Consider the following 14,575-nt stretch of genomic DNA (forward strand, 5'->3'; position numbering starts at 1 on the left):
CTGTCCCTTATCAATGAAATAGTGCATAATAACCCTGAAAGACATGGTTTTTTTGTTACTATTTAAAGACAAGTACCTAGAGTTAACAATACTGTATTGTTTACTTAAAATTTTGCTAAGAAGGTAAATCTAATATTAAGTACTCATACCATAATAGAAAAAGAAATTAAAAGGGGGTGGAAGGAAACTTTTGGAGATGATGGATATGTTAATGGCTTTGACTGTGGTGATGGTTTCACAGCTATATACTTGTTTTCAAACTCATCAACTTGTTATACACTAATTAGGTACAGCTTTTTGTATGTGAATCATACCTAGTTTTTTAAAAAAATATCAATTTAGATGTATTTTACAAGTTCTCATATGAAGAATTTTTATTGTACAGCTTTGATAAATTTAAAATTCTTATTAAGGATTCTTTGATTAGTAGAATTTTAGCAATATGGTTTTTAAAAAGATTTTATTTATTTATTTATTTGAGAGAGAGTAAGAGAGAACATGCATTAGTGCAGGGAGGGGCAGAGGGAGAGAGAAAAATAGATTCTCTGCTAAGTGGGGGGCCCAACACAGGCTCAATCCCAAGACCCTGGGATCATGGCTTGAGCTGAAATTAGACACTTAACCAAACCAGTCACTCCGGCACCCCAGCAATGTGTTTTTAAATGTCCAAATGTATAGGTATTCAACCATTTCACTGTGATTATAGAACATGACATGTATCATATAAATTTTTAAAAATGTTTTGAGATGTGCTGTATGACACTATATATCAATTTTCCAAATATTCTGTGTATATTTTAGAAGACTGTGTTTGAAAACTGTTAGAGTCAGAATATATATTCCTTAAATTAACTGCATTAATTGGTATTCAAATATTTTATATCTTTACTATTTTAATTTTGTCTCTTGGCCCATCAATATTGGAAAGAAGTGTATTGATATTTCCTACTATTATAGTAGGATTGTCATTTTTTTGGTCATTTTTAAAAAATTTCATCAATTATTGATTTACACATTCAAGGCTATAATATTAGATCTTAGAGGTTTAAATATGTTATATCTCCTTGGTGAATAAAACTTTTTATTATTATGAGTATTCTTTTGCTCTAATAATGTTGTCTCTGAATTTTGTGCTTTTTGATATTAATATAATTATCCCAGCTTTCTTATGGTTAGTATTTTCTGATATACCTCAGTTTACTATCATCTCTCTCATTCACCAAATTTTATTTCCTGACATCAGCATTTATACTCAAGACATCCTCAGATTTTATGTTTTGTTGCCATTAACCTCTCAAATTCCGGCTTACTAGTACACTCTTTCTTTTATAGTTTGCTTTTTTTGGTTTTGGTTCATGGTGATTTCATTTAGTGCAGGCTCAAAAATACATTTAAATAAGGTGTGTTTGTTTCAGTTTATTATACAAATATAATGTTTAGAATATCTGGTCTGGCATTCTCCCAGAAGCAGAAGTCCTTGCTAAACTTGACTTCAGTAATGATCTAAATAAGCTACCTTATATAAATCATATATTCATAGCAGGCACTTTCAGTCTGCTATGGTACTGTTATCTAGTTCCATAAAGGTTGAAAGCAGTGTAAGAATCCTTATAATATAGAAATCCATCATCAGTTAAAACCTTTATTGAATTCTTGAGATAACCCCTGTATTTCATGTGCACTTTGCTTTCTCTGACTGTGTCCTACTCCTTGCCTACTGCATCCTATTACCTAGGAAAATAGAGATCAAGAACATTTTTATGGCAATCCTCTGAGTTGTGAGTCTGAGTCATGTTCAAGGATGTGCTCCTTGAAAACTATGAAATATTAGTATAATTTTTGTAGATCATTAAATGATACTTTGTTTTGAATACTCGAGCTATTTGTTTAACATGCCATTTGACTGTCATACTTTGATGTTGGGTCTAGAATTGTGCTGTTTAATATGGAAGTCACTAGCCACATGTGGCTATAGGGCACCTGAAATGTGGATAGTAGGCAAGATATGGAAACAACCCAAGTGTCCATTACAGATGAATGGATAAAGAAATTGTGGTATATACATACAATTATATGTTATTTAGTCTCAAAGAAAAGAAGGAAATCCTGGCATTTGTGATAATATGTGTGAACTTGGACATTATGCTAAGTGAAATAAGCAGGACAGATACTGCATGATTCTACTTACATGAGGTATCTGAAATAGTTAACTTACAGATGATGCAAATGTCTTGAAGTATTTTTAGAGACCCCTGGGTGGTTCAGCCAGTTAAGCATCTGCCTTTGCCTCAGGTCATGATTCTATGGTCCTGCGATTGAGCCCCGCATTGGATTCCCTGCTCAGCTGGGAGCCTGCTTATCCCTCTCCCTCTGCCACTCCCCCTGCTTGTGATCTCTCTCTGTGAAACCTAAAAAGAAAAAGAAATATTTTTATACTCATCACTAAATTGAAATTATGTCATTATTATACCTATTGCTAGATTTTATTTAATATATTTGATATTATTAAATAATACATATTATATAACTTAATTATTTAATATATTAGTAAATAAGCACAATGTGTTACTGTAGGAGTCACATTTTATCTCTATTTAATGAAAATCATAGCTAAATTAGAATAGACTCTGAGTTTTTCAATTAGGACCCCTGAATGGACTTTGGGAGGTCTGTAACATCTCTTAAAATTATATCCGAAACTGTGTGAGATTGTGTATATAGGTATTTTTATTTGATCAAATTCATAGTTTCAAGATCCTTTCCACCAAAATATGGATTAAGAACAACATGCCTAGACCATAAAACTTAGTGATTTTGCATTGCCACAGACCAAGCCATACAATGTGGAAGTCCTAAAATACATCTTGAAAATCGGTTATATGTTTAAAAATTCATTCATTCATTCATTCATTCATTCATTCAGTTAACACTTATTTCATACCTACTAGGGTAGCAATAACTGTGGTTGTCACTCATTTCCAGTAAAATATGACTGCATGGCACTTTTTTTTTTTTTGTGACAAGGGGATATAAAAGTGAATGGTCAGATTCTGGGTTGTCAGTAATGATATAGATATTCAAATTCACAGATTTATATAATTAATGTCAGTGAAACTACAAACTTATATAATGTTTCCAAAAGAGAATTCTGTAGTGCAATGGAAAGAGAACAAAAGGAGACTTCCTGATGGAGAACTGAAAAGGCACTTGAGTTGAAACTTACTTTAAGAAAACACATTTTAAGTAATACAAACCAGAATTCCCTAGGCTTTATTTATTTATTTTTCTTGAAAAGATATAAGTGGATTTATTTTTTTAAATACCAGCTAGTTAAGATATAGTATACTATTAATTCAAGGGTATAATATAGTGAATAAACACTCTCCTACATGTGAATTTCTGCTTAAGAGTGAGCTTCCCAGAGAAGTTAACCTAGGACACTTCTGAATAAAATCTTGGGAACCCTAAAACCAGGTCTTGCACTCTCTTAATACAAAGAAACTCAGGGCCACCTTTCTGAAAAGTTCTCTTGAAGCTCCCTCTCTCAGTTGGCTTAAAGTGAGGGTAAACACCTATTTCCCTTCTTTCATAAAACACTGACAACTTACTCCAAATGTTTTCTCCTGTTATCTGTGTTCCCCAAACCTTAACCACTTATGTAGCCTTTCAGCATGCCTTGCAAACATACATGGTCCAACACCTTATTTGGGGAGATAAATATATTTTTTGCCTCTCTTTGTATTGTATTGTATTAAATTAGCTTTATATCTGAGACTATATAGAAGAAAGATTCTCATTTATTTTTCTCATTGATTGTTAAGAACAAGAAGTTGTGTTAGGTAATTTGAAATGAGTAAATAGTATAATGTATATAGTATACTATAAATATATACTATTTCCTTTAAAAATAGTATATATGATTAAGGGCACCAATTCTTTTTTTTTTTTTTTTTTTTTTATTTTTAAAGATTTTATTTATTTATTTGTCAGAGAGAGAGAGAGGGAGAGAGAGCAAGCACAGGCAGACAGAATGGCAGGCAGAGGCAGAGGGAGAAGCAGGCTCCCTGCTGAGCAAGGAGCCCGATGTGGGACTCGATCCCAGGACACTGGGATCATGACCTGAGCCGAAGGCAGCTGCTTAACCAACTGAGCCACCCAGGCGTCCCAAGGGCACCAATTCTTGAGTGGGATTTAAATCTAAGTTCCTCTGCTTATTAGGTATATGAAATTTGGCTATTTTCTTATAACCTCTCTGCCTATAGAGGGTAATACTTGTATCATAAGGTTATTATGAAAAGTAACTGGATTAATATTTGTAAAGCAATTAAAATAGTGCCGGAAGTATAAGTATTCTATATGGGATAAATCTAAAATACTAAGTAAATGAAGAAGTGTGTTACTTTGGACTTTGAATATTTTGGCTATTCCAAGGACCTGAAAATTAATTACTCACTGGTTTTGGGTTCTGAAAATCTGAACTTTTGACTCCTTAACTAATTTTAATCTCCAATAGTTTTATCACACTTAGCTACTAGCCCAGCTAGTGCCCTACCTATGACATGCCACCAAATGCTTGCCATCTTTTCAACTTGCCCTGGCATGTTATGCCATATTTTTTCAAAATTTTATTTCCTTCCTTTGTCTTAGATCAAGACCATATTCATCACCATACTCCTAAAGGGGTGAAATGTTTTCAAAATAAGGTACTTGAGATTATGTCCAATTTTTATTTAAGATTATTTATTGAGATATGCAGGGAATGGAAGATATAAAGTAACCTGAGACATAAAGTAAGGAAATAATGTGACAATCTATTATATGCTATAATTTCTCTTTTTAGATTTTTAAAATCTGTATGTATGAATCTGTTATAATTGGAATATAAAACAGTCTGAGTACATTCAACTGTAGATATAAAATAAATATTTACAATATCATTAAATCTAATATAACCCAATCTCTTCTAAAGTGCCAGTACCTCTCTAGACCTAGTTATTGAGCATGTCTTTTCTACATATTCATACCTATATATAATTTTGTTTTAATGTTAAAATTAACTAGCTAATGTTGATAAGCAATGTTAGAACTTTGGCTTCAATATATAAGTGAAGTTACATCATTCTGCTTCTGAAGTGACATTACATCTATCAGCTATGTATATGAGGGTTGCAAAAAGATAAAAAAAATAGCGCAGTGAATATAAATTGAGAAAACTCATTAAGAAATAACAGAATAACAGTAACCTTCATAGTCTCAAAATGGATATTCTGTGAGGCAAAAATATTAGAACACTGTATCTTTGGAGTGGACTATGAAAACCAGCATAAACCAAAGAAGCCCTTTGTGATGAGACATAACTCCTCTAAGAACATTTGTGGGTTGAACTTAAGACTGCTATACCAAATTCTCCAGCTTCTGCAAATTCACAGTTAGCACCAACCTGCCTAATCACATTCCATGTCAAATAGATTTTCTTTCTGCAGCTATTTCACAACTTCATGGCAGTATGAATATACTTGCCTCAAATGTTCTGAAAGCAGAAGGGTATCTTACTTTTATCCTCCTTCTTTGGAAGACTATGAGAATAATCAGGTAACTAGGTAATTCTGTAATAAGATTACTTGGTTTTATCTGAGATCTTGCATGTCATAACACACAGCTATCTTTATTTTTAAATATAAGAAAACTCTCAAGGTCTAATTGGTAGCAAAAAGAGGACATTCTAACATAGTGTGTCAGGCACTAGTAATTTCACTGATCATGTATAACTCACATATAAAAAATATAATTACTTATTTTGTTAATCTCAGTAGCTTACTTAAATTTTCTCCGGAACCAATTCTCTGGTGTTCATGAAAATTGTTGTTTGACTTTACTGTTTTCTTAGGTTTTTGAAGAGGCACTAAAGAATTTCAGATTTCTGTCTGGTATTAATCTGGCTTTTCTGTTTTTGAGAAGTCATGGAACACCCTAAGTCCAAGACTTACAAAGGCTAAAAGCTTTATACTATACAATGAGGGATATGAACTAGTCAAAAGCTAAAGGAGTTTAGTTGTAAAGATTTTTAGATGTAAGGCACAACTGCTGTGAAGTGCAGGGAAAATTTGATAACATGAAATTCATGGATCACTTAACTCATGCATCCATGTCACTTAGAACAGAGCTCAGAACATAGCTGAAAACGTGTTTGTTGAATTGAATGACTAACAGAATATAAAGGAGTAGTGAAGTTAACACACAAGATGAAATGTTAGGCCTAATGAACTAATTATCCACATAATAGTTAATTTTATCTTTCAAAATTTTCATGAAGATGTGCCAGATCATCTAAAAATGAAGGCAGAATGATGCAAAACAGTATCCAGTATTCTTTTTTTTTAAAAAAGAAGATTTTATTTATTTATTTGACACAGAGAGAGAGATCACAAGGTGTCAGAGAGGCAGGTGGGGGGGGTGATGGAAGCAGGTTCCCCGCTGAACAGAGAACCCGATGCGGGGCTAGATCCTAGGACTCTGAGATCATGACCTGAGCTGAAGGCAGAGGCTTAACCCACTGAGCCACCCAGGTGCTCCAGTATTCAATATTCCTCAATGTTTTGAAAACCTCTTACTCTTTTAATAAACATAAAATTTCATGTCTTTGCTTGAAAATTCTGAAATCTATCCCCCTTATTTATACATAGACAATCTCTATTTTTTTTGCGTATTTCCAGTACCTAAGGAAATTGTGTAAAGTTTTGTTTTTTATAGCATTTATGAAAACAATGTGTTTTATTCATTCTCCAAAGATATAACTGTATCAGTTTTGAATATGTATTTTGAAACACTACTCAAGGGGCTCACATATAACACAGCTCTCCACCACATACCTTGAGAAATTTAGTAATTGGATCACTAATCAATCAAGGTATATAACTTAAAGGCCGCCAACCCAAACTCTGACATTTCCCTTCAAAAATAACAGAAGTTCAATAGCATGCAGTTAATTGTGGCACATGGGGAAAGCAATGGACTAGAGTCAGACAGTTCCGATTTTAAATTCCAGCTCTATGATTTAAGAGTTATTTGATTCTGATCACTATTGTGGTCACTAGTTGTTTGGTCTATGACTTACAGGTTGTTTGATTAAGTTGCTTAATTTTTTAAGTCTTTATTTACAAAACATGAATAATCATGTTAATTTTCTGTATAAATTACCAGGAATTTAGAGGTCACTCATTAATCATTATTCGAAATTGAGTAGGAGAACAGTTTCTCATAAGCTGTTATACTAGCTCATCCTGTAACAAATCATTTAATTTGAACATATAAGTTCACTTCTCAATGTTTGTATCATTAAAAAAAATACATTTTCACTATTGCCTCACAAGGTTGAACTACATGAAATAATTATTAAGTATTAGCTTTTCTTTCCTGTATTTGCAATTTAAATGGAAGAAACATATCATCTTATTTCTTGATTTATAATTACTCTAATTCCCTGTTACAGGTTGACTCTCTTCAGAAACAGACTTTAACACAGTGATGTGAATGAATTTCTAGGGAATGCTCTTGATATCAGTTCCTTTTGGAAAGGAAGAGAAAAAAAGCAAAAGTGGGCAAGGGAAGAGATTGAACCTTAATGCATTCTCAAAGAAAGCCTCAGCTGACTCTAAAGGGAATTGTGAAGAGAGGATGGCTCTCCAGAGCTGATCAAATTTTGGACAAGGGGGCATTAATCAGTCTTTGGATGTGGGCTTCTCAAGAAGGGTGTGGGCTGCTCCAACTCACTTCAACTGAGACCATCCTAAAAGGTTGATAATTTGTGACTACCTACTGGAAGCATTCCCAGCAGCTAGAGTAATAAGATCCTCATTTCTGAAGGGGGAATTGGGTGGTGAATCACAGTGTTCACCACAGTTCATTCCCTGAAACCCTCAGTTTTTTTCCGCCTGTCAAGCTCATAGCTTATAGTTCAATGGGGCCTTTACTGTGTCTCTTAGCAGAAGCATTCTCCTTTTGGGAAGCAGAAACTCTAAACCACAGGGGCCAGGTTTCAGGATGGGAAACATAAATTCCCTAAGCAGTTCCCTGGGCATGATGGTAATTATGGCCTATTCTACTTCCTCACATTAGTTCTATGACCTAAATATTCTTCAAATTGCAGCACAGAACCATATTAAGGCATTTCTACCACAACTTCTTTGCTGTGAAATTGTTCACTTGGTCTGATGTAGTGTTATGTGGGATCCCATGACAGTGGATCAAATATTCTCTAAACCCTTACACAACAATTTTGGCTGAGGCCCTTCAGGCAGGAGAGGCAGATTTATGCATAGAATGTGTTCGTTCCAGTCCCCTTTCCGCTTTACTAAGTCCATCACATCTGTAGTTAAATTTGTAACATAACCCTACAAGCTTAGAGGCCAGGAAGGGATATGGGAGATGAAATAAATGCATATTGTCTTGAAAGGGAGGGGCTCCTGCATTATCTCCAAATAAGGGGGTACTAGACCCTCATGAGAAGAAGTGACCCTCTTCTACATGCTTGGAGAATTCAAGAGAACTATCAGATTCAAGACTTTCAGGAACATCAATCCAGATATTCCATCCCATGTGTCAGTGTCCCATTCTTTTCCAACAGGAGCCCTTACTTTATTAAAGCAGACCTGCCTCAGTTGGAATGTTAACTTCTTTGGAACTCAGCTACTCATACAATCAAGTCCTAAGTCTGGTCCTAAGGATCTCTTCCCTTCTGTCTAGGGAGAAGGGAGTTTCTTTATATACTACCAAGGAGGCCTGCTGGCTTTCACGTGTACCATTTAATTTCCATTTAATCATCCTAATATTTTTCTTGTATTTTTCCCCAAGTGGCAAATGAACTTATCAATACAACTGAATATCAATGGACTTAGAATTACTATCTTCTCCCCCATTTCTTAAAAATCTAACACATCACACTATATTATATTCCAATAACATGCCATTCCAGGTTATTACATGTAAAGTTTTAACAGCTACACCACTACCTTTCCAGAAGTCACCCGAATTCTACCTATGGCCAATGATAGAGGTCTTATTATTAGCTAGACAGCTGGTGATCCAAGTATCTGCTTTCTAAGACCTCTCCTGACCACAGATGTAGAAGGTTAGTTCTCCAGGAACAAGATGCTTAAAAGATTAGAATATAGTAGGCTGTGAGGGAATGCTGTTGGGGTCAAAAACTGAGGAAATGAAGGTAATGAATAAGGATTTGCCAAAGCAAAAAGTTGAACTGTAAAACAGTCTCAGTGGAATGTCACAGGGCATTGTGAAGATGAGATAGTCCTCCATAGCTGTTTTGAGTAGGGACAGAATGACCAAGTCATAATATTAATCAGTCATTGGATGAAGGACACCTAAGGCATGATCTTGGAAAAGATAATTCTGCTCAACTGAGAAATTTCTCAAATATGGTTGAAAGCCGAGTGCTGTCATTACCAAAGGGAGGTTTTAGGTAGTGCATCACAGCATTTTTGACACATTCTCATTGCCATCTTTCAATATTTTAAAGAATACTATTAATGTCAAATTTGCTTTATTACACATGTCAGTGCCTACTAGATTTCTATTTCTAGAAAATAAATGTCTGTAGTGAAACCCCATATCTGTGGTTCTTCAGAGGAATTTCTCCTTGTATGCTTATCTTTGGAACAAATCTCAGACTGGAGCTAGGGGCTAAAAGAAAACTGAGACAAGAAATTGATCCCATTTATAATTGCACCAAAAACCATAAGATACTTAGGAATAAGTATAACCAAAGAGGTTTTCTATACATTGGAATAAAGTTAATCAAAGGATCTGTACTCAGAAAACTATAAAACACTGATGAAAGAAATTGAAGATGACACAAAGAAATGGAAAAAAAATTCCATGCTCATGGATTGAAAGAACAATATTGTTAAAATGTCTATACTACCCAAAGCAATCTACAGATTTAATGCAAACCCTATCAAAATACCACCAGCAGTTTTCACAGAACCCAAACAACAAATCTTAAATTTGTATGGAACAAGAAAATGCCTCAAATAGCCAAAGCAATCTTAAAAAAGAAAGGCAAAGCTGGAGGCCTGACAATTCTGGACTTCAAGTTATATTACAAAGCTACAGTGATCAAGGTAATATGGTATTAGCACAAAATCAGACACATAGATCAATGGGACAGAATAGAAAACCCAGAAATGGACCCACAACTATTTGGTCTACTAATCTTCAACAAAGCAGGAAAGAATATCCAGTGGAGAAAAGACAGTCTCTTCAACAAACGCTTTTGGGGAAACTAGACAGCCACACATAAAAGAATGAAACTGAACTATTTCCTTACCCCATACACAAATTAAATTCAAAATGTATGAAAGACCAAAATGTGAGACAGGAAATCATCAAAATCCTAGAGGAGAATACAGGCAGTAACCTCTTTGACATCATCTGTAGCAACTTCTTACTAAATATGTCTCCTGATGCAAGGGAAACAAAAGCAAAAATGAACTATTGGAACTTCATCAAGATAAAAATCTTTTACATAGTGAAGAAAACAATCAACAAAACTAAAAGGCAACCTACAGAATGGAAGAAGATATTTGCAAATGGCATATCCAATAAAGGGTTACTATTCAAAATCTATAAAGAACTTATCAAAGGTAACACCCTAAAACACAAATAATCCACTTAAGAAATGGGCAGAAGACAGGAGTGGACATTTTTCCAAAGAGGACACCCAGATAGCTAGCAGACACATGAAAGATACTCAACATCACTGATCATCAGAGAAATAGAAGTCAAAACTACAATGAGATATCACCTCACACATGTCAGAATGGCTAAAATTAACAACAGAGGAAACAACAGATGTTAGTGAGGATGCAGAGAAAGGGGAACAGTCTTGCACTGTTGGTGGGAATGCAAACTGGTGCAGCCACTCTGGAGAAGGTTCCTCAAAAAGTTTAAAATAACACTACCCTGTGACCCAGCAATTGAACTACTAGCTATTTACCTAAGCAATACAAAAATACTGATGCAAAGGAACACACACACCCTGGTGTTTATAACAGCATTATCTACACTAGGAAAATTACAGAAATAGCCCCAGTATCCATTGACAGACAAGTGGATAAAGAAGTGGTGAGGAGGGGGCACCTGGGTGGCTCAGTGGGTTAAGCCTCTGCCTTCAGCTCAGGTCATGATCTCAGGGTTCTGGGATCGAGCCCCGCATCAGGCTCTCTGCTCAGCAGGGAGCCTGCTTCCTCCTCTCTCTCTGCCTGCCTGTCTGCCTACTTATGATCTCTATCTGTCAAAAAATGAATAAAATCTTTAAAAAAAAAAAAAAAGAAGTGGTGAGGAATACACACACACACACACACACACACACACCACAGGAATATTACTCAGTCATAAGAAAGAATGAAATCTTGCCATTTGCAGTAATGTGGATGAAGCTAGAGAGCATTTTGTTAAGTGAAACAAGTCAGTCATAGAAAGACAAATACAACATGGTTTCATTCATATGTGGAACTTAAGAACCAAATAAGTAAAGAAAAAGAGAGAGAGAGGTAAACCAAGAAACAGACTCTTAACTAGAGAGAACAAACTGATGGTAACTAGAGGGGAGGTAGGGGAGTGAGATAAATAAGTTAAAGAGATTAAGAAGTGCATTTGTGATGAGCACTGGGTTTTGTATATAGATGATAAATCAATGAATCCTCTGAAACTAATATTACACTGTATGTTAACTAACTGGAATTTAAATAAAAACTTGAAACTTAAAAAATAGAAATTCACATGTAGGAGAATTATTGGAAGATTTTTTGGAAAGTGCTTAGGGGAATATCTGTGAGGGGTGAGGAATGAAATACTGAGTAGAGAGTGTAGTCAAACAGTAGCAACAAAGACCATAACCATTCTGACAAAGCTCTGGAACTGGTATGGCCTTTCCAGATTTTTCCATATTGAAACAAGACAGCTGAGCCTTTGTGACACAGTCATCAACAAGTTATTGTACTCAGGCTGCCCCTGGGAAGGGAGTGAGACCTATCAAGACAATGCCTTATCTAAGACTCAGCTGTGAGCCATTGGCAGCCTGCACTCTTGGGAGCTAAGGAATGAGTAGTTCCACTCAGAAGGTGCAAGTGAACAGTACACCACAACATCTCTCACAAGGGGGTAAGAAAACAAAAAACTATTCAAAAGCTTACTCTACAAAGTCCAGCTTATTCAAGATACTGGCTGCATGAATATCCATCCATCCATCCATCCATCCATCCATCCATACCTACATACATATAAACATATATCATCTGTGCAGTGCGTTAAATAATATCCTGACATTCATACCTGTTAGGATGTTGAAGGAATACATTACAGTATTATTTGTAAAAATATTAGTGAATGATAAATTTCCATAGGGTGCATAATGGCATAGTGAAAAGATTAAAAGCCTGGAAAAACTCTATTAGCATTCTGTATCAGTTTTCTGTGGGAGTGTCAGTTCTCCATATAGAAGATGAGAAAGCCACAATAGACAGTGGTTCTCTAAGACAGCAGTTGTCAAGCTTTAATAAACAAGAATTCTTAGGGAAGCCTGTTTCCCTAATTTGGCAACTCTGGAGATGGAGACTTGTCTGCATTTTTAGCATGTATCTCAGGAGATTTTGAGAAACACTTTTTTAATAGTCTTTCCAGCTTGATGCAGCCACTTTGGAAAACAGTAGGGAGGTTCCTCAAAAAGTTGAAAATAGAGCTACCCTACGACCCAGCAGTTGCACTTCTGGGTATATACCCCGAAATTACAAATGTAATGATCTGAAGGGGCACATGCACCCAAATGTTTATAGCAGCAATGTCCACAATAGCCAAACTATGGAAAGAACCTAGATATCCATCAACAGATGAATGGATAGAGAAGATGTGGTATATATACACAACAGAGTATTATGCAGCCATCAAAAAAAATGAAATCTTGCCATTTGCAACAACGTGGATGGAACTGGAGGGTATTATGCTAAATGAAATAAGTCAATCAAAGAAGATAATTATCATATGATCTCACTAGTATGAGGAATTTGAGAAACAAGACAGAGGATCATAAGGGAAAAGAGGGGAAAATGAAACAAGATGAAAGCAGAGAGGGAGACAAACCATAAGAGACTTTTAATCTCAGGAAACAAACTGAGGGTTGTTGGAGTGGAGGGGGGTAGGAGGGATGTGATGACTGGGTGGTGGACATTGGGGAGGGTATGTGTTAAGGTGAGCACTGTGAATTTTGTAAGACTGATGAATCACAGACTGAACCCCTGAAACAAATAAAACATTATATGTTAACAAAATAAAAATAAAATAAAATGCAAAAAAAAAAGAGTCTTTCCAGATTTGAGGTCATATTCTTACTTTTAGTTATTTACTTGGATCAGCATTTTACTTCCAGTGTTCTGGAAAACACCAACTTTGTTGGTAGTTAGTAGAATATCATAGAATATACAAAATTCTGACTCAGATTTTTCATGAATTCAGATTAGCTTTGACTTGCAACGAAAGGACCCACTAATGATCAGTCTCAATTGAGTTTTAAAAAATTATCTACTACTTTCCCTTTTCTTTACAATACATATTTAATCATGATTTTTTTTCTACCAGCATTGAAGTTCATAAATTGATCAGCATAGCAGGATCTGAACAATAAACACAGCAGAATCAACCTAAATCATTTTCATAAAACATTAACATATTGAAATTAAAACTCCTGTAAGATATCATAGTAATTGTGATATTAGAAATAAAGTTTCATAGGTAAGTATATAACATACTTAAAATATGAGCATTGTATTTGATAAAAATAACGTTATTTCTCAAGATAAGAAAAACAAGAAAGAATGACAATGGGGCATTTCTTGAAATCCTCTGCTATCTATGGGAAAGATACTGAGACTTGGAAGAACAGAATAAAAGCATTTACAAATCAAAATAATGTCCATGACGTCAGGTTGTTTTGTTACTCTTATTAGAAAAAACCTTACATAATATCCTGAACATTTCTATTGAAAAATGGGTAGGATATGTTTCCCTTGTTTTGTTTTTTAATGCTATTTATTTCTATAAATCTTAGGTCTTATTTTTTTTCAATTGATTTTTTTAATAATTTTTTTTTATAAACATGCAATGTATTACTAGCCCCAGGGGTACAGGTCTGTGAATTGCCAGGTTTACACACTTCACAGCACTAACCATAGCACATACCCTCCCCACTGTCCATAACCCCACCACCCTCTCCTGAGCCCCCTCCCCCCAGCAACCCTCAGTTTGTTTTGTGAGATTAAGAGTCTCTTATGGTTTGTCTCCCTCCTGATCCCATCTTGTTTCATTTATTCTTTTCCTACCCCCCCAGCCCCCCACATTGCATCTCCACTTCCTCATATCAGGGAGATCATATGATAGTTATCTTTCTCTGATTGACTTATTTCGCTAAGCATAATACCCTTTAGTTCCATCCACGTTGTTGCAAATGGCAAGATTTCATGTCTTTTGATGGCTGCATAATATTCCATTGTATATATATACCACCTCT

Source organism: Enhydra lutris, unplaced genomic scaffold, assembly GCF_002288905.1.
Source record: "Enhydra lutris kenyoni isolate GAN:26980312 unplaced genomic scaffold, ASM228890v2 scaffoldscaffold53, whole genome shotgun sequence".
In the NCBI taxonomy this organism is placed as follows: Eukaryota; Metazoa; Chordata; class Mammalia; order Carnivora; family Mustelidae; genus Enhydra; species Enhydra lutris.